At 38.8% G+C, this 21,417-nt stretch overlaps 1 long non-coding RNA gene across 1 annotated transcript in view; it reads left to right on the top strand.

The window, feature by feature from the left end:
• The window catches only part of LOC110213632 (uncharacterized), a 94,768-nt gene that overhangs the window by 6,706 nt on the left and 66,645 nt on the right, over positions 1-21,417 (top strand). The window contains exon 2 of the long non-coding RNA XR_013485691.1: positions 1,460-1,520. This is a non-coding gene — a long non-coding RNA (uncharacterized LOC110213632). The remainder of the gene's footprint in view (positions 1-1,459; positions 1,521-21,417) is intronic.

Genomic DNA, 21,417 nt, shown 5'->3' on the forward strand with positions numbered 1-21,417 from the left:
TTTTATCAGTCACATGATGACCGCATGGGCCCTGAGCTTATGATCACCAGAGGAAGAGGGGTCTTGGAGGTATGTACCCCTCTGGGCAGAACACACAGACAAGCAAACTTCCAGATCCAGAAAATACAAGACAGTTGTATGCTTGTAAAATGCATCACCAGTGTGCACCCAAGAGCCATTTTTATTCTTTAATTATGAGTAGTAAAGACAAGTGTAAGTGCTTTGGCATTTAATGCTGGGGCAGGGCTGTGGCTTCTACCACTTCTGTTTCCCCAGAGGGCTGGCTGAAGGTGAAGTGCATGCGCACAAGTGTTTGGAAATAACCCCACACCACTCCTGTGAAAATATCCTTGGAATTATTTCAGCGGCAACTCGTTGGTGTCGAAACTATGCAAATCCTGAGGTTAGAGGCACTGCTGAGCCCTTGGCTTGGGTGTCTCTGCTGGGTGTCTCCTGACCTAGTCTGTCAGATACATCTTTCCACAGCCAGTGGAGGGGATTCCCACACCTTTCCCTAGTTTACCAGGTATCCCTCAGAGCCACAGAATCAGGCAGTTTGAAAACTCATTGAGACCTTTGTCCCAGTCAAGCAGGGGACAAATCTAGGATAAATGCCTTGTATGACAATATGTCCCTTTGCAGCTATTTCTATAGTTAGAGCTGGTTACCTACTCTCACATGTTTAGTACCCAGCACTGTGCTAAATACTGGTTTGGAGAAGAAGGAGAATGCCATAGAAGAATATAACTCTTGCCCTCAGAGTGGCCAGGAAAGAAACTACCACCTCTTTAAAAATAACAGTTGATAATGTGTCAAGCTGGAAAAAATCCCTGGCTCTAGAGGCAGAGAGAGAATCTGGACTCAAATCCTGCCTCTCATGTTAATTACCTGTGCAGCTGGAAGAATGTCCCTTAGCCTCTCTGGGCACCAGTTTCCTCAGCAGTAAATAAGCATTTTGGACTAGGTGAGCTCAGATTGATGATCCTATACTTACTTGCCAATTTGGGTAGTTATAGATATAGGAGATTAATAAATACTTTTTGTGTAGCTGGATTGGAGTTCAGGGAAGAGGCAGATGGGTGAGAGTGGTAATAATTAGGAATTAAAAAAACCCAAACATTTGTTAAGAGCCTACTATGTGTCAGGAAAGGTTTCTTGGAGGAGATTGTTGCCTTACAGAGCATCCTTTCAATATTTTTTCCTCATGGAGACAGGTCAAGGATGTGTATGACTCAGGGAGGAGTGTCTGCTAGGCAGAGATCTAAGAGATTTCTTTCAGGATAGGGTGTAGCAATCCTGTAGGATTAGCTGGACCTGGACCTCATCCAGTTTGCTCACTTAAGAAGGAAAAGGTTTTTATTGAAAAAAAATTATAATAGCAATTTCAGTATTTGGTCTAAAACTGATCCCAAGGCTCCAGGAGATTCTCACAGGACTCCTCCTTGCTTTCCTATCACAGACAGTGAGGACTGCTAAGCACTCCATGCCTGTTCCAGCCAGGAGGTGAACTCGTTCCACAGGTATGTGATTCCCTTACCCTCCCACACCACGCTCCTGAAAACTATTTTCCCTGTTGCTCCACTTCTCAAGGACATCAAAAGTGCTGAATCAGTGCATGACATAAGAAGGTCACAGTCATCTCTTCCTTAAAATTTTTTTTAAATGTTTGTTTTCAGTTTCAAATTCTCTTCCTCCCTCTACCTGCTCCCCCACCCACTGAGAAGACAAGAAGGTCATGTGAAACATATTTCCACATTAGCCATGTTACACTAAGCCTACTACATGCTAAGGCAAGGCTCTACGCAGTTAGCAAATTCTTGCTGACCAGGGATGCTGGGCCAAATATGACATTTGGAAATCTCAGAGCCATTCCCCAATTGATAAATGGTCAGAGTATTAACAGGCAGTTTTCTGAAGAAGAATTCAAAGCTATTGATTATCATGTGAAAAAATGTTCTGAATAATTATACTTTATTTTTACATTCATTTTTAAAAAATTAAGTTCCCAGTTCTCTTTCTCCTTCCAACCCCTCACCCATTGAGAAGACCAGCAATGCATCAATTATTCATGTGAAGTCATGCAAAACATGAAAAAAGCTCAAAATCACTAATAATTAAAGAAATGCAAATTAGAACAAGTCTGAGATACCACCTCACACCCATCACATTGGCTAACATGGCAGAAAAAGAAAATGACAAATACTGGAGAGGATATGGAAAAATAGGTACACTAATGTACTTTTGGTGGAGTTTAGAATAGTTTCGAACTATACCCAAAGGGCTATAAAACTGTATATACCTTTTGATCCAGCAATACTTCTGCTAGGTCCGTACTTCAAAGAGATCCCTCCTCCAGTAGAATGCCAATTTCTTGAAGTCAAGCTGCCTGGCATCTAGTAGGCACTTTATAAATATTTGTTCAACTGAATTGAATTCAATACTTCACACTGATTGGCTTAGAGGCAAAAACTCCTTAGAACTCCATCTAGCTATAGCCACAGACATACTATTCTTTCATTGGCAAACTTAGTTCTCAGGTTTCCAAATATCATGTTTGGTCCAGCATCCCTTGTCAACAAGAATATGGTGGCTGTGTAGAGGATTGCCCTAGTGTGCTAGGATGAAGGAGTCGAGAGAACATACAAAAACCAAACAAATCAACAACAACACAACAACAAAATCAGGCATTACAGAAACCTTAAAATTACATTTTCATTTAAAGTTCATATTTCTCTTTGTGCACTAATATTTGAATCCTTTAAAAATAGCGGATTCTTTTTTTTCTCCATTATCTCAGCCTTGAGGTTCCATTTCAAATGCAAGGTGGAGTGAAACCATTCATTCATTCATTCATTCATTCATTCATTCATTCCGAACATATTTATTAAGCAAATATTATGTACAGAGTTTATGCTAAGAGCTAGGGGAGATTAAAAAAAATGTATTCTCATTGAGTTATTCCATGTAACAACACTAGGGAATGACTTAAGCATTAGGGGAAATCATGATTAAAAATATTCCTAATTTTCTCCTCCAGATGTTAGAAATTTTCTTTTCATGCTCCCATGGAATCAATAGACAATAAATGCATATTTATTTCATTTTCATCTTATATTTTGTTTCTATTTTTATTGACCATTTAGGCTTTGCTCTTAACAGTGGCTTTTAATTAAAGAATTTTGTGCTGGCTTCCCCTGTAACTATTATTCTAAGTAAAGCAAATTTTTTTTAATCTAGTCCAGAAAAATTTAATATCAGAAAGAGAAGTAAATATACTTTCACTGTCATTTTACACCAAAATCCACTTTCTTTTTTTAGCTTTTATTTTTTCCAATTACATGTAAAAACAATTTTTAACATTTGGTTTTTTTTTTTAACTTTTAGTTCCAAATTGTCTCTGACTCTTCTTCCTTTTCCCTCCTCATTGAGATGGCAAGCAATTTAATATAGGTTATATGTATGAAGTCATGTAAAACACATTTCCATATTATTAATGTTGTGAAAGAAAATCCAGGACCTCTCACACTAAAAACACCAAGAAAAATAAAATTTAAAAAAAAAGTATGCATTGATCTGTATTCGAACTCCATCAGTTTTCTCTGGAAGTGGATAACATTTTTCATCATGAGTACTTCAGAATTGTCTTAGATTATTGTGTTGCTGAGAATAGTTGTCATTCACAATTGATCATTCTATAATATTGTTGTTGCCATATACAATATTCTCCTGGTTTTGTTCACTTCACTTTCAATCAATTCATATAAGTCTTTCCAGGTTTTTCTGAAAGCATCCTACTTGTCACCTCTTATAGCACAATAATATTCCATCACAATCATATACTGCAACTGTTCAACCATTCCCCAATTGATGGGGAACTCCTTACTTTCCAATTCCTTGCCACCACAAAAAGAGTTACTATAAATATTTTTGTGCATATAGGTCTTTTCCTTTTTTTTTTTTTAAATCTCTTTGAGATACAGACTTAGTAGTGGTATTGCTGGCTCAAGGAGTACGCACAGTTTTATAGACCTTTGGGTATAGTTCCAAATTGTTCTCCAGAACAGTTGGATTAGTTCACAGCTTCACCAGGAGTGTTTTAGTGTCCCAATTTTCCCACATTCCCTTCAGCATTTGTTATTTTCCTTTTCTGTCATATTAGCCAATCTGATAGGCGTGATATGGTACCTCAGAGTTGTTTTAATTTGCATTTCTTTAACCAATAGTAATTTAGAGCGTTTTTCATATGACTATAGATAGCTTTAATTTCTTCATCTGAAAAATGCCTCTTCATAACTTTTGACCATTTATCAATTGGGGAATAGCTTATATTTTTATAAATTTGACTCAGTTCCCTATATATTTGAGAAATGAGGCCTTTATCAGAAAAACTTGCTGAAAAAAAATTTTCCCTATTTTTCTGCTTTCCTTATAATCTTGATTGCATTGCTTTTGTTGGTGTGAAATCTTTTAGTTTAATGTAATCAAAATTGCCCATTTTATATCCTGTAATGATCTCTGTCTCTTATTTGGTCATAAATTCTTCCCTCATCCATAAATCTGGCAGGCAAACCATATCATGCTTCCTTAATTTGTTCATGGTATCGCTGTTTATGTCTAAATCATGTACCCATTTTGACCTTATCTTGGTATACGGTGTTAGTAGTTGATCTATACTTAGTTTCTGCAAACTAAGTTTTTGTCAAATAGTGAATTCTTGTCCCAAAAGCTGGGATCTTTTCATCTATCAAACACTGGATTACTATGGTTATTTACTCCTGTGTACTGTATACCTAATCTATTCCACTGATCCACCACTCTATTGCTTAGCCAGGACCAGATTGTTTGGATGATTATAGCTTTGTAATAGAGTTTGAGATCTCGTATAGCTTCCTTCTTTTACATGATTTTCATTAATTCCCTTTATATTCTTGATCTTTTGTTCTTCTAGATGAATTTTATTAAGTTTTTTTCCTGGCTATGTAAAACAAGTTTTTGATAGTTTGATTGGTATGGCACTGAATAAGTAAATTTATTCAAGTAGAATTATTTTTATTATTTTGGCTTGGCCTACCCATGAGCCATTAATATTTTTCCAGGCTTTTTGATCTGACTTTACTTGTAGGAAAAGTGTTTTGTAATTGTGTTCATATAGTTCCTAGGTTTGTCTTGGCAGGTAGACTCCCAAGTTTTTTGCATTGTCTGCAGTTATTTTATGTGGAATTTCTCTTTCTATCTTTTGCTGTTGAGTTTTGTTGGTAATACACAGAAATGATGGTGATTTATGAGGATTTATTTTATATCCTGCAACTTTTCTAAAGTTCTTAATTATTTCAACTAGTTTTTTAGTTGATTCTCTAGGACTCTCTAACTATGCCATCATATCATCTTCAAGGAGTGACAGTTTTGTTTCTTCACGGCCTATTCTAATTCCTTTAATTTCTTTTTCTTGTCTTATTAGTATAGTTAACATTTATAGTACAATATTGAATAATGGTGGTGATAATGGGCATCCTTGTTTCAGCCCTGATCTTATTGGGAAGGTTTATCCCCATTACATATAATGTTTGCTGATGCTTTTAGATAGATATTTATTATTTTAAGGAAATCACAATTCATTCCAATGCTTTCTAGTGTTTTTAATAGGAAGGGATATTGTATTTTGTCAAAAGCTTTTTCAGCATCTATTGAGATAATCATAAGGGGTTTTTTTTGGTTTCATTTTTAAGATGGTCAGTTATGCCAATATTTTTTTTCTAATACTGAACCAACTCTTCATTTCCAAGCATAAATCCCACCTAGTCATAGTGTGTGACCTTTGTTATACATTACCATAATCTCTTTGGTAGCATTTTATTTAAGATTTTTACATCAATATTGATTATGGAAATTGGTGTATGGTTTTCTTTCTATGTTTTTGCTCCTCCTGGTTTATGTATTGTCATCATATTTGTGTCATAAAAGGAATTTGGTAGGATTCCTTTTTTCTGTATTTTTCCAAATAGTTTATACAGTATTGGAATTAATTGTTTTTCAAATGTTTGCAAAATCTGCTTTTCTAAAACAATTTACTTGGCTGGAGACAGACTGGAAGCATCTATGTATCTACTTAACACTTTGTCAGACTGTGAATCCCTAACTTTATTCCATGTTGTTGTTGAGTAGTTTTAGTCATTTCTAATTTTTTGTGACCCCATTTGTTTTTGTTTGTTTTGGCAAAGATGCTGGAGTGGTTTGCCATTTCTGTTTCCAGTTCATTTTACAGATGAGGAAACTGAGGTAAACAAGGTTAAGTGACTTGCCCAAAGTCAAATAGCTAATAAGTGTCCAAGGCTGAATTTGAATGCTTCACTCCAGGCCAGGTACTCTATTCACTGTGCCCTGGACAACTGCTAATCCAATTTATTGCTCTAGCCCAGCTCTCATTTTATAGCCTAAGAGGCTCAAACATAAAGGGATTGTAGAAATACTGGAGCACATCTCTTTGCAACTAAGGAAGATTATCTCTAAAGGGTTCAATTACCCTTTGGTATAGTAAGGGTGTAATGTTCCCTCCTTAGTCTGAAGCTGAGTGCTATACTTCAGACAAACCCCTAACTCTGCAAAATGTTCTTTCCAATGGGAGTATAGGTGGATCTTCCAGAATCTCTAGGTGATACCTATGACTTTCAAAGGAACAGCGCCACCTACCTGTAATGGTTTTCAGCAAGGGCCGAGACAACCCAAACTTCTTTAATTAATCTGTTAGGAGCAGATGGTTAAAGGAACCAGATCTATTTAACCTGGTGAAGAGAGAAATTCAAAGGAACACTGTCTTCAAATATTTGAAGAATTGATACACGGAAGAAGTTCCCCACCCCTGGATTAGACATTCCTCTTTGCTCTGGAGGATGGAAGAGGGGTTAGTGAGCGAATTTTAGGGATGTTCTTCCTCTGGGAGGGGGAGAGATACAGGAGAAATTCAGTCTTTATAAAGACAAAAGATACCAATAACATTACTTTTTTTGGGCAGGAGAGAGAAGGCAATAAGAGTTAAGTGACTTGCCCAAGGAGGTGAGATTTGAACTCAGGTCCTCCTGACTACTGGGCCTGTGCTCTATCTACCATGCCACCTAGCTGTCTTTGGTAATGTTTATTTTTTTAAAGGAAAGTGATTGGAGAAATTTTGCAGTTAAGCTTGGTGTAGTTGGTTAGAGCTCTAGTGTTGGAGTAAGACTTAAGTTCAGAGCTTAGCTCAGACACACTAGTTATGTGTCCGTGGACAAGTCACTAAATCTGTCTAAAATGAGAGATTGGACTTGATGGCTTCTAAGTTTTCTTCCAAGTCTAGATCTATAATCATAAATAATATCAATATAATAAACACAATCTATGTGAATAATTATATAACATGATGAATATAATACATGATATAATAAATGTAAGTAATAAAATAAATGTAAAAATAAATAAAAATATAATCAATAAGTTTCCTTCCAGATCTAGATTCAATCAATAATATTAATAAATAAGGAAATGTGTTTCTCCTCCTTCTATCATTTTGTCATATTTCCTTTAAAAATTATGTGGGCCCTCTGGCTATTATAGGAAAGCCCTGCTTAAAAACAATTACCGTGTACTTTCCATGGTCTACTTTCACTAACCAAGAGACTTGAGGATTCAGGTGCTTTGAGTGTTTAAAAAAAAATGAAACATGGTGTTATTTACATGTTAATGTGTGAAAGAGTCTTTGGGTCTTTAATAAAAAATGACAATGAGCCTTGTGGTTAAATCCTGAAAAGGGTGACTGAGGGAGATGGCAACATTTTCCCTTCTAAGTCCGAGGTTCTCAGGGAAAGAAGTCAGCTGATCTCTCAAGATCCCTGGCAATTCTACAATTCTTCAGTTCTACAATCAAGTTCTAAATGCATTGAGCATCAGAGAAAAAAAAAGTTGTTGAAGCTGAATAAATACAGTAATATCCCTACTGAATCTGTGTTTCCTCCTGATGCCTCATATAGTAAATAGGTAGACAGAAAGATGAAGCTTTCTGGGCAAAAATTAAGCAGCTGGGGCAAGGAGGCTGTATGGGATGAACTATCTTCTTATCATCCTGATATCTGTATTATTTCACCTTCGCACCATTTCTCTTCAGTGTTCCTAGGATCATTTAGAATTGTGTTTGTTTGTTTTTACAAAGCAGCGTGTGCAGTGGAGAGAAAACAGCAACTGTCTGGGCTGGAAGTCTTTCTGTAAGGAGAGGAAGAGAGGGCTGTTTTTGACAACTCCTTCCCAGAGCTGTAGTCAGGAGCATGAATGTGCAAAAGGAGGCAATGCCTTCAAATAATGCAACTGAAAGGAATTTAATAGCGTGATAAAGGAGCAGGGCAGCATTGGGAGGAATGCAGGCTGTGGCTGGAAATAAAGGTGAAAAATGACCTGAGATATATAAAGAGCACTGAACTGAAAGCTGTGCAAGAGAAGGGAGCTCTCACTGTGCTTAAATGTGGTATGGAGGCCTATTTTCTCTCGCTACTCAACTGAAGAGATTTCTTACTCTGAGGGAGGAGTTCTGAAACCTTTTTGGGATTTTGGATCAAAAGATCTTGGCAGTGTGAGGAAGCCTATGGGCACCTTCTGAGAATAATATAAAATATGTAGGATTACAAAGAAAAAATTGTAGTGGAATATAGTTATTGAAATCCAAAAAAAAATTTTTGTGCCCATCAGGTTAAGAAACTCTATTCTAAGGCAACCAACAGAAAATGCACAGAACAAATCTAATTGGTTTCATCCAAGTGGATGTCCGTCTTCCAGTTTAGACTGATGTATCCTGGACACCTTAGGAGAAAATCCTTAGGAGTTACTGTGCTGCCTCCCCACCAGCCTACACACACACACACACACACACACACACACACACACACACACACACACACACACACACACACAGAGGCACCATTTGGTGGCCAGCCTTCTGGTGTTGAACCTCTCCCAATTTAGCTAGACTGGTCTGAAGAGATGCAGTCCTTTTTCAGACCAATCTTTTCAAGTAGGTAGACTCTGCCAGACCATGTGCTCCACTGCACACCCTTCGAGAATCCAAGCTCACTTAAAAAAAAGAAAAAGAAAAAAAGAAAGCCATTCATGTGTGCTTTAGTGACTAGGGTACTAGGTTTGGGAGTCAGGAACACCTGATTTTGAATCCTACTTCTGATGCTTCCTTATGATGTGAGGATTTAGTGGGCAAGTCATTTAACCTCTGTTTGCCTCAATTTCTTCATCTGTAAAATGGAGATAATAATAGCACCTACCTCACAGAGTTGCTGTAAAGATCAGATGAGGCTGATGCATATGTAAAGGGCTTTGTAAATCTTAAAGCAATATACAAAGGTTAGCTACCGTCATAATCATATTTAAGAATTAGCTTCCTAATAGCTTCTTTGAAATTCTCTGGGAGAATTCTTCATTAACCTGTCATTCTTGAGGTACCAAGTTATTGCCTTATATGTTCCTCAGTGGTGTAACAGAAGAGAGAACAGACAAGTTTGAAATTGTTAGCAATTACCAGGCTTGAGGCAATATCCCTTCAGGGGGAAGAGGGTCAGGGATCTAAATTGTATTCCAAGTGAGAATTAAACCCAGAATTATAGTTTCTTGGGATTACCAAGACACCAGAGAGGAAGGCAGAAGTAGGAGCTAGGGCCAGAATGAAGGTCCCAAGCCAGAGAGTCTTTGGAAATCAAATCACACAAAGCGGTTAATACCTATTGGTGTCTAATAGTAGCCATCTCTAGAGCTGGGGTTGGGAGTGGGAGAGGGAAGAGAAGAAAAAAAAAGGGAAAAAAAAGAAATTTACATGATAACTTTGTTGTATATTTGGAGGGAATAGCAAGTTGCACACGATAGATTTGCAGTTTCATGTACAATCATCTTTTTAATAGTACTGTGTTATGGAAATACTTATTTCATTCCATGAATTGAAAATAAAATACATTTTTAAAAAATGAGTGTTGGCAAAATAACTATGGAGATTATTTTTCTCTCAAAAATGTCCTTTTCATAGCTCTGGTGTGCCTAACCCACCCTGTGGCAGGTAGGTGACTCAGTAGGTAGAGCATTAGACCTGGAGTCAGTAAGACCTGAGTTCAAACCCAGCTTCAGACACTTAGTAGCTGTGTGCCCCTAGGCAAGTCACTTCACCCTGTTTGCCTCAGTTTTCTCATCTGTAAAATGAGCTGAAGAAGGAAATGGCAAACCATTGTAGTATCTTTGCTAAGAAAGCCCCAAATGGAGTTACAGTCAGACATAACTAAACAACAATTACAAGCCCACTTCATATTCATTAGTTCTGAATGATCGGTCAGTCTACCACCAGATACACTTGGCCCCCTTTACCCTAGTGCAATGGGAACAGATATTTGTGAGTGTCAGCATAGTAATGGCTTTGTGAGTTACAAAAAATCATTCCCATACATTACACGCCCACACAGTAGCAGGTCAGATAACATGATCCCCGATGATTCATCTCGCAGGACCCAGTGTAATTTTGGTACCATAGGCTCCTTGAGAAACTAGGCTTTTTCAGTCCACATAAGGTGTCTTAGGAGGGTGAGTGAGCAACTTAATAGAGAATGATATGAAATGTTTGTACCAGAGCTAAAAAAAAATGAATGTAATAATCAGAGAGCAGCCCGAGGAGACAAAGGACATTAGAGGTTGGGGGCTATCTGTGTTAATGCTTAGTCTAGATTACTGGAAAGTTCCCATGGAAAGATTCATCTGGCAAAATATGTAGATCCATAACAGGGGATTGTAAAGGTGATTCATGCCCAGTAGAGGGGGACCAAAGTGATGGGGGGGTAATAGAACTGATGTCATACAAAGATCAGTTGAAGGAAATGGCCATGTTTGATGGGGCAGCAGAATAGTTGACTTCAAGTATCTGAAGATCTGCCATGGGGCAAAAAAAGTAGCAGTTGTTCTACTTGGCCTCAGAGGACCTAAGATAGGAACAATAGGGTAGAAGAGGCTGATAGGGTGGGTTGTGGACCAAAGGAAGCAAAAATGTGTTAATAATTAAAGCTGCCACTGAAAGGTCTCATTGGGAGGTAGTAAGTCCTCTTTTGCCTCTCATTGCATGACTATTTTTCAAGGATTCTGTAGAGGGAATCCTGGCATAGGTAAGACTAGATGATTTCTTGGGTCCCTTCCAATCTCAGACTGTGGTTTTTGAAAAAGAGATTGCTAGGAAAACAGCTAGTGTTCTTGAGGAGCAGAAACAGTCAGCAGATAGGAGAGTAGCTGCAAAAGAAAAGGATTGTAAGGAATTCTAGGGCCCCATTGATTTCTTGGCGGAAAGGTTAAAATGGAATCTGGAGCTTACCTTGTTAGAAAGCCTCTGGCTCATACCCTGGTTTACTCTGAATGAAATAAAACGAAAATAAAATGAATGATCCCCTAGTTTAGGATGTTGAGCTCATCAGTCCTAACTAATCCCTGTGCAATATCAAGCTCAAGCTGTTGCCTGCACCTGGATTTCTAATCTCCTGGGCCCCCTTTCACCTTCCTGGTGCCATCCTGTCCAGGTGCACTGGATACCAGAGCAGCACCCAATCCCTTTTTCTTTTATTCTCCCTGCCATACCTAGCAATGCTCATTCACAAAATGGAAGAAAGCATAATATAAATTCAGAAACATCAAGGAAACTGAGAGAGGTAATTAACAGTGTCTATACAAGAAATACCTAGAATGAGATATTGCATCTCTAAAGCATGATGTCTTTGAGGTCTTCTCACCTGGTCCCCGAGAATATTGTTAGAATGAAGTTCAAAAATCAGAGAATCAGACAGGAGACCGTCTAGTCCAACCCATACCTGGAAAATAATGTCCTTTACAACATACCCAACAAATAGTTACCTTTTGAGCTTGTAGTATGCTATATCCCCTAGATTTTCTTCAGACAAACTATCTTAACATGCCTACCCCATCTTGTCCTCATGGAGTCATTTTTTTCTGAACCCAAGTGTAAGACTTTAACACTTATTCTTATTATATTCCATCTCATTCAAGTTGGCCCAATGCACTAGGCTAGGAGATATTTTTGGATCCTGTCTCCATTTGCCAACAATGTTTTATCTACTCCTGACATCTTTGTGTCATCTATACATTTTATAAGCCTACTATCATTGATTTTATATGTCAAGGATAAAAAATATTCAACATTTTAGTGAAGATTTTTATTACACTATTCAGACCTACCAGAGCTTCTGGTCTTGTGGAATCTAGTGTTACCTTTACACCATGAAAAAAACATCAGGAGAGAACTTAGGAAGACTGCTAGGTGGTGAGGTATTAGATTTAGAGTTGGGAAGACATGAATTTAAATCCCGATTCAGCCTCTTATTAGCTGCGTGACCATGGAGCAAGTTACTTAACTTCTCTTAGTCTTAGCTTTCTCATCTATAAAATGGGTATAACTAATAGCACCTAACTCATAGGGTTATTATGAAGATCATATTGGAAGCACCTGTGAAGTGCTTTGCAAACCTAAAGTGACTATACAAATTCTAGTCAATATTATTTTATTTCAAGTCCCTGAAGAATAATGTTGCCAAAAATTTGAAGAAATAGGATCGTGGCCTAATCAATATGGTAATGAGAATGTCCAGTAATATGTACATTCAAGGCAAATAATATCTAGGAAAATTCACCTTATGAACCCCCCCCCCATCTTATGTTTATAGTAGAACATGGAGTGAATCATGGATCTTGCCTTTTCAAAGAAGGGTGGTGTTTGGAGGAAATCATCATTTTACTTGTCCTTAGTTTGGAAAGTCTCAGGGAAGAGGAAGGGATTTCTGGAGCATTTTGAACGAAGTTAAGAGTCTAAAATTAAGAGACAGATGCCATAGGTTTAGGAGATGGCACAGGAGAAACCCCAGGGACAGCATAATCAGATAATGTGTGTGGTTCATTTCCCAATCTGATAGGAACAGAGGGGCTGAACTATTCAAGGGAGATACAGGCAAGGGAAGTAGTTTTCTAATTTAAAACAAATTATTAGGACCCTAGAAGGACTTCAGGAATCTTGTTAGAGTTAGAAGCTGTAAAGGGGAAGGATGAAGATGAAAACTCAAAATCTACTGCTTAAGACAAACAGTAGAGAGAAAATATCCAGAACGAGATACTTTGGATGAATGTTTCTGGTGTTTAAGAAAGGGACATATGATAAAAGAGTTTAATGGGGAGAAAGATATTTGGATCCTTTCAGCTTTGATTCAATCTAGCAACCATGTCCGATCATTACTATTTAGAGTATTGCTATTGGGGCAGCTAGGTGGCATAGGAGATCAAGCACCTGCCATGAAGTTCAAGAGGACCTGAGTTCAAATCCAGTCTCAAAGTCTTACTAGCTGTGTGATCCTGGGCAAGTTACTTAACCCGAATTAATTAAATGAAAAAGAATATTGCCTTTATTATTTGTACGGAGAAGTAGTGTAATTTGGCTTAGTACATAGAGGGCCAGCCTTGGAGTAAAGAAGACCTGGGTTCAAGTCCTGTGTCTGACACATAGTAGTTATATAACCATAGAAAAGCCACTCAACCTTTTGTTTCCTAAGGCATTGTAGATGAATTGCTCATCTATATTGAGGGGGGGAATTTCCACACTAATAAAATCACAGGTGCAGACAAAATAATAGTAACAATTATAACAACAGCAACAACAATAATAACACAAATATAGTGTTTTAAGATTGACAAAATACCTTTCCCATAACAACCTTGTGAAGAAAGTTTGTATGCATATTGTTATTTTCTTTTTTGAGAAAGGGAAACTGAGGGTCAGGGGGTGTTAAGAATCTCATATATATATACAGAGCATTGTAATGTTTGTTGGTAGTATGGAATAATAAAGCATAAAATTTTAGAGGTAGAAAGGACCATTCTTCTCATTTGCAAGTGAGGAAACTGAGAATCCACAAAAATTAAATTTTTTGTTCAATATCTCAAGGCAGATCCAGGATCAAAACCCAGTCTTCTTAAATTCCAGGCCAATATACTTTCTGCAGTACCTCAGCATTAGCTGTGAAGCACAAAAGAGAAATTTATTAAATACGGGTTAAATTAAATTAAGAAGAAGAATTTTTTTGAAGCCTTTACGTCTGGAAGCATAGTAGTAATGTAGTCTTTGTCTTCAGGGAACTTAGGGTCTTGTATGAGGAATGCAAAACATGCACAAATGTTCTATCCCTACATAACAAAAGAGTATTTAATGTTGAATTGAATGAGATAAATACATAAAGGAGGCATGCAGTGCTACGAAAGCTTCCCGAAAAAGAAAAATTTGATTAGACAGACCACAGAAAAGTTCAGAGACGATGTAGCATTGACTGGGTATTGGAGAACAAGTGACAACAATGATAATAATTAATATTCAGATTCTCTCTCCTGGATCTATTTTCCAGGTCAGTTGTTTTTCCAATGAGATATTTCACATTGTTTTCTAATTTTTCATTCTTTTGAATTTGTTTTACAGTGTCTTGATTTCTCATAAAGTCACTAGCTTCCAATTGCTCTATTCTAATTTTTAAGGAAGTATTTTCTTCAGTAATCTTTTGGACTTCCTTTTCCATTTGGCCAATTTTTCTTTTTAGGGCATTTTTCTCCTCATTGGCTTTTTGGACCTCTTTTGCCATTTGGGTTAGGCTGTTTTTTAAGGTGTTATTTTCTTCAGTATTTTTTTGGGTCTCCTTTAGGACGCTATTGACTTGTTTTTCATGATTTTCTTGCATCACTCTCATTTCTCTCCCCAGTTTTTCCTCTACTTCCCTTACTTGCTTCTCAAAATCCCTTTTGAGCTCTTCCAAGGCCTGGGACTGATTCATATTTTTCTTGGAGGCTTTGGATGTAGGAGCTTTGATTTTGTTGTCTTCTGGTTGTATATTTTGATCTTCTTTTTCACCAAAGTAAGATAATATAGTCTGACTCTTTTTGCACTGCTTGCTCATGATCCCTGCCAATTCCTTGAGTTTTAAACTCCTTGTTAAGGTAAGAGTCTGCTTCCAATGTGGAGAGTGTACTGTCCCAAGCTTCAGGGGTTTGTGTAGCTGTTTTCAGAGATACTTGTAGGGACCTGTAAATTTTCAGTTCTTGCAAGGTGGTATGATAAGGGGCGAGGTGTTTACTCCTTTCCTGGCCTGTGACCACAAGTACTCCTTTCTGTCCTGTAATTGTGAGGAGGGTTTCTCTCCACAGCCACTACAAGCTCTACCACGCCAGCGCTCCTCCTCACCCCAGCACTGCCACCCAGAACTGTGGCCCAGATCCACACACAGGCAAAGCAACAGATTCCTGCCTCAGCACTGGCAAAGAGATCCCTGCAATCCCTCTCTGATCAGCCACTGGATTCCCCCTCAGTCTGTGGGCTGGAAGCTCGGGAAGCAGCTGCCCCCCCCCCCACCAGTCTCTTGGGGAATGGAGCTGAAACCCCGCCTTCCTCTCTGAGCACCGACAGAAACAGACTTTTCCCACTGACCTTCTAAGTTGTCTGTGGCATTCATGGATTGAGGAGTCTGGAAACCTCCACAGCTGCCCGCGATTCAGTCCTCTGAGGCCTGCTCCAGGTTTGCTGCGGCCTGTGTACCCATGCTGCGCTGCTCTCCCGGCCCGGCGAGATACACCTTTCTGATCAATCATCCAGGTTGTCTTGGGCTGGAAATTTGTTTCACTCTGTCTTTTTGTGGGTTCTGCTGCTTCAGAATTTGTTTAGAGCCATTTTTTATGAGTATTTAGAGGGGTTTGGGGGAGAGCTCAAGCAAGTCATTGCTTTCACTCTGCCACCTTGGCTCCGCCCCTCAATAATTAATATTCATATGGTACTTTCTATGTGCTAGATACTGTGTTAAACACTTTATAATTGACATCTTGTTTGATGCTCGCAACAACCCTGGGAGTTAAGTGCTGTTATTATCCCCACTTAACAGTTGAGGAAACTGAGGCAAGCAGAGTTTAAGTAACTTGCCCAGGGTCACATTCACAGCAATCCTGAGAGGCAGGTGCTGTTATCATCTCCACTCAACAGTTGGGGAAACTAAGGTAAACAGTGGCTAAATGGCTTGCCCAGGCTCCCGTAGCCAGTAAGTGTCTGAGGTTGGATTTGAACTCCAGTTTTCCTGACTCCAGGCACAGTGCTCTCTCCACTACACCACCTAGCTGCTCATTTCACGAGGTAGAAATGAACAGAAGAGAATGTTTGATGTCAGGAATATTATGAAAAAAGTCAAGGAGGTGGGAAAGTAGAGGCTCCATACAAAGGATGACAGGTAGTGTGTTCTGACTAAAGTGGGCTCCGTGCTGGGAAATACTGAAAGGGAAGAATGATATCAGACTGTAGAAGGCCCCAGTGCTGGGTTAAAGAGTCTTAATTTAATTTGGGGAGAAATGGGGATCACTGACATGATTTTGAGTAGTAAACTGCACTGGAAAGATTAATGTGGCAGCAGTGTGATGGAAGGATGAATTGGAGGAGGGAAAGCCTAGAAGCAAGGGAACCAGTTAGGAGACCATTACACTGATTCAGGAAGATGGTGGTGCCTGCTGCTAATAGAGTGGTGGCGATCACAATGGACAGCAGGTGATGGATGGGAGAGAAGTTGCAGGGGGAGAATCACCAAGGCTTGTTGAATGATTGAATAAGGGAGGTGAGGTAGAAGGAAGAGTCAAAGGTCATTCAAATTCATTGTACATGGTTGAAACAAAGAGGGGTATAGTGAAAGGAGCACTGATTAGAGTCAGAAGCCCTAGGTTCAAATTCTCACTCAGGGAATTTCTACCTTTGTGACTTTAGGCAATTTTTAACTTTTCTGGGCCTCAGTGTCCTTATCTGTAAGAAGAAGAGATTAGACCAGATATAATAATACTGATAATGATGGTGATGGTGATAGTGATGATGATGATGTTGATGATGGTGATGGTGTGAGGACCTTTCTACCTTTAGATCTATGATCCAGGTAGTTCCAACCAGATTTACCAACTGATTGGATCAGAGAGATAAGGGAGAAGGAAAAATCAAAGATTATATGAATAAGTTGCACATGAATAAAAGAGTATGGTAGAGTGGAAAGTGCTTTGGGCTTGAAATTGAGCACCTATGTTTGAATCCTAGCCCTACAACTTCTTTCCTATGTGACCAGAGGTAAATGGCTTGATCTCTTTGGACTTTAACTTCCTCACAGATGATATCTAAAGAACCTTTTCACTCTCAGTCCTGTAGTCCAGTATGACTGTGGTGCCACTGGTAGAAATAAAGAAATTAAAAGGAGAAATAGGTTTTGTGGGAAAGATAATTAAGTTCTGTTTTAGACATGGTGAGTCTGAGGTGCACTTAGGACATTTAGGGGTGGCTGTTGAAGCAGATATTTGGAAATGTGACTCTAGAGCTTGGGGGCAGATATTAGTGCCTGGAGACTTAGATTTGAGTGGTAGAAGCTCTTCCAAAATTTAATGTTATCTCTACTTCACTGATCTAAAGATTTGTGGACAAAAATATATCTGAAGTTTGATTCAATCTTCCCTATTTCAGTGATATCTACATTGATTGAAGATTGAAATACGGGGGATTTGTAATCATGCAGGTGACATGTCCTTAGCCCTAGTGGATGCTTCCAAGTTCACTCTTTAAGAGAGGAAAATTCAACCCACACTCTCTTTCATGTCCGGGCTTTGTCTACAGAGACTACGAACAGGTTGTCACCTTTACTTCAAGGACTATACAGCTAATATGGCCCCTACTGAACATGAGAAGCTCTACTAGTGATAAGGGTTTAACTTCCATGGCATTTATCTTGCCTCCAATATAAATAAGGCATGATCACTAGCTGACAGAGAGCAGTGAGCACCATGCCAGCTTCATAAGCCATAACTGTTCCATCAATTTGTCTGCTTTCTTTTGTGCCTTCTTCTAGAACCCCATTGCTCAATTGTCTGAGACCTGAGGTGGAACACATTACTTTATTAAGGTCTTGAATATAGTGTGAGAATGACCTCATAGTTCTTGGAATGCATGCCATGCACCAGCTGTTTCATCAATGTACCTATAGTCACTCTTCAATCATGGCAGTATGTTAATGGCTCAGTGTGGTCCACTATGACATCCACAGTTGGTTTTAGTTTTTTAACTTGTTTGTTTTGCTCTCTACATACAGCTAGGCTTCTCTTGTCTTACATTAATGAAGTAATTTGTTGTTTCCTTCACTCTTCTGATTAAATCATGCTATTCAGTTCTACTTACCCATCACCAACTTATTAATGATGCCATTTTGAATGTAATTCAATTCAGTACTTACAAAGTTCCTTTGGGTACATCAGCAAGCCAGATGACTGTGCCCAGGGGTCTGAAGGACATAGAAGCAAGGTAAATAGTAAGGCCCAGATGATTTTAGAATACAGTGGGAGGGAAAATAGTAAGGCTTGCTGGTCCTCCATCTCATAGGAAAGATTAGATTTGGTGACTCCCAACTCGTATAAGCCATATATAGTCTTGTTCTTCCTCTCTGGGTACTCTATGGGGCATGGTAGAGGGAGACAGAGGAGTAGGTGAAGGGAGGGCAAGAAAGGAAGATAGTGAATTATTTGAATGTAAACCTGTGGACTACTCTTTCCTCCTTGACACTGCTTCTTCTTAATTCTGCTCCTACCTATCATGCCTTCCTGTGTCTGCTTGCTGGATCATTATCTATATCCCATCATCTAACTGTGGGTGTCTCTGAAGGTTCTGACCTATGCTCTCTCCTCTAAATACTCTCTCACTGGTGACCTCATAAGCTCTAATGGGTATTGTTACAACTTTTACAGAAGATCCCCAGATCTATCTATCTATCTATCTATCTATCTATCTATCTATCTATCTATCTATCTATCCATCTATCTATCTATCTATTTAATCACTCAGAGTTCTACTCTCACATCACCAACTGCCTATTGGGCAATCCAAGCAGGATGTCCCATAGACAAACTTAGTGTGACCAAAATGGAATTCATCATCTTATCTCTTAACCTTACCCTCTCCCCTAACTTTCCTATTTCTGTTGAGGACATCTCCATTCTTCCAGTTACTCAGGTTTGTAACTTGGAGTCATCCCATACTGCTCACTCTCTCTCATTCCATGACATCAGTGGCTCACCATGCCAGCTTCCCTGCCCAGTAGCTTCCATTGCCCTCTGTCTTCTACTGAGTGGATGAAATACTTTGTGCCTCATGCCCTAGCTATACTTTGTGGCTCCTGCCCAGGCCATTGAAATTCCTACTAACAGCTCTTCTCAGCATTCACTTTTTCTCCAAGTTACCCAGAGTACTAAGAATGCCCAATACATTGCCATTCCCTCATTTATAATTATTGGGCTCCAAGCTGCCTCAGTATCTTTGGAATGATTTTTAAAAAAAAGAGAACTGCATCAGGCTACTGTTTCAAATTCTGAATAGCTCTGTCTAAACAACTTCCACCCCCTGGAATTTACCAAGGAACATAACATTTTGCCCATATAGAAGCTCTCTCCTTTTAGTGGAGTATTTGCTAAAATGTTAGACAACATGCATCTGTGCTATAAATACTAAAGGCACTTTTAAAATAGGCACCATCCCCTACAGATACACACACACATACACACACACCACACACACACACACACACACACACACACACACACACACACACACCCCCAGTGCTTGAAAATGACTTGGAGATTCTTCCCCCTCCCTCCCCCCCAAAAAAAGAAAGAAAGAAAAAGGTTCTTCTCAATAATAGTTTAAGTGTCAGCATTACAAAGAGGGGCAGATCTTTATCCTGGGATTTGGACTTTCACTTCTCAGATTCTGCTGAACATCTGTGGCCGCAAACTAGAGCAAAAACTGACCAAACTAACATCAGATCTCAAGCTGTAGCCACCTTCCTTTGAAACTTCGGAGACAGATCTTTGTTGGATAGATTTGGGCCCTAATGCTTCATGATAATACCTACAGTATGTTCCTTTATGGTGCTGTCTCAAAAGCCATTTATTGTTGCTGAAGCATCATAGGATTCTCTTTGCCTTTTCCTTTATAGTACTTGTCACATTTAGATGTTTACTGATGAGTAAGCCTGTAATTCCTCAGAACTGCCTGGTGCCCTTTGTAGGCAGCAGGGAGGTGGGGGGGGGGGGTGAAGAATTTTTTTTTTTAAAGATTCAAAAAGGAAAAAAATAGAATATAGTTTAAAAAACAGTGAAATGTAAGGCTATATGAAAATGTTAAGAAAAATTACCTTTTGGAAAGGGTTGCTGTTAAGAAAATGCTTATAGTGAGGGGAAATATAATCCAAAACATGATAAACTCTTGACACTTAAGGAATCTCTTTTCTGGCACTGATTCAAGGTTATTTTGAATACAGGACATCTGACTTCTTCTTTATATGCCAGTTAATCTTGGTCAAAGGGCAGCTAGGTGGCATAGTAGATACAGTGCAAGACCTGAAGTCAGGAAGACTGAGTTCAAATCTGGCTTCAAACACTAACTAGCTGTGTGACCCTGGGCAAGTCACCTGTTTCTTCATCTGTAAAATGGGCTGGAGAAGGAAACGGCAAACCACTGCAGTATCTTTGCCAAGAAAACTCAAATGGGGTCACAGAGTCAGACATGATTGAAACAACTGAACAACAACAATCTTTGTCAATGGTTTCAACTTAGATCTCAAAGCCTCACTGAAATTACTTTCCAAAGTCTCTTTTGTCCTTCACTGGAAAAATTACCCTCTTCTTCCTTCAACCAAATCCCTCATACCTGCAGAGTAGAAGTGTTGCAGTTTGTATAGATATCTTTTCTATCACATATGAATCATTATTATTGTTGGAAGCACCGTCTTGGACCATGAGAAGACATCAAATACACCCCTCTACACACACACACACACACACACACACACACACACACACACAGACATTCATGCAGATCTAGGGTTAAGCTTCTTATACTTTCGTCTACAACCAGCCACCTACTGTCCATAGGATTATGTTGAAATAGGAAGAAAAAGAATAATACTTATACATACACAGAATGAAGATTCTAGTTCTTTCCTCTATAACTAACTTCCTTCTCAAAGAATGACTGGCTTCTTCTATAAGTCCAGAGAACAAGTTCAAGGACTGAATGTGGGGTAGTGGGCAGGTGTAGACACATTGGCTACCTTAAGGTGAAAATCTAGACAATTAAAGGAAGTCCTTCCCCATTCCCACAAAGCTGGATGGAGAATTGATGCATAAGCATGAACAAAAGCCATTTTAGATGTGTGGGTATGGATGTGTTGCAATATGAATCATTAGAAGGAGTATCCACAGTGGGGAAATCACAATGCCATGCAATATTAAAATTAAGGAAAATGGAATTTGAGGGATGTTTCACAGAACTGG

Source organism: Phascolarctos cinereus, unplaced genomic scaffold (assembly GCF_003287225.1).
Source record: "Phascolarctos cinereus isolate Bilbo 61053 unplaced genomic scaffold, phaCin_HiC Scaffold_4;HRSCAF=312, whole genome shotgun sequence".
Lineage (NCBI taxonomy): Eukaryota > Metazoa > Chordata > Mammalia > Diprotodontia > Phascolarctidae > Phascolarctos > Phascolarctos cinereus.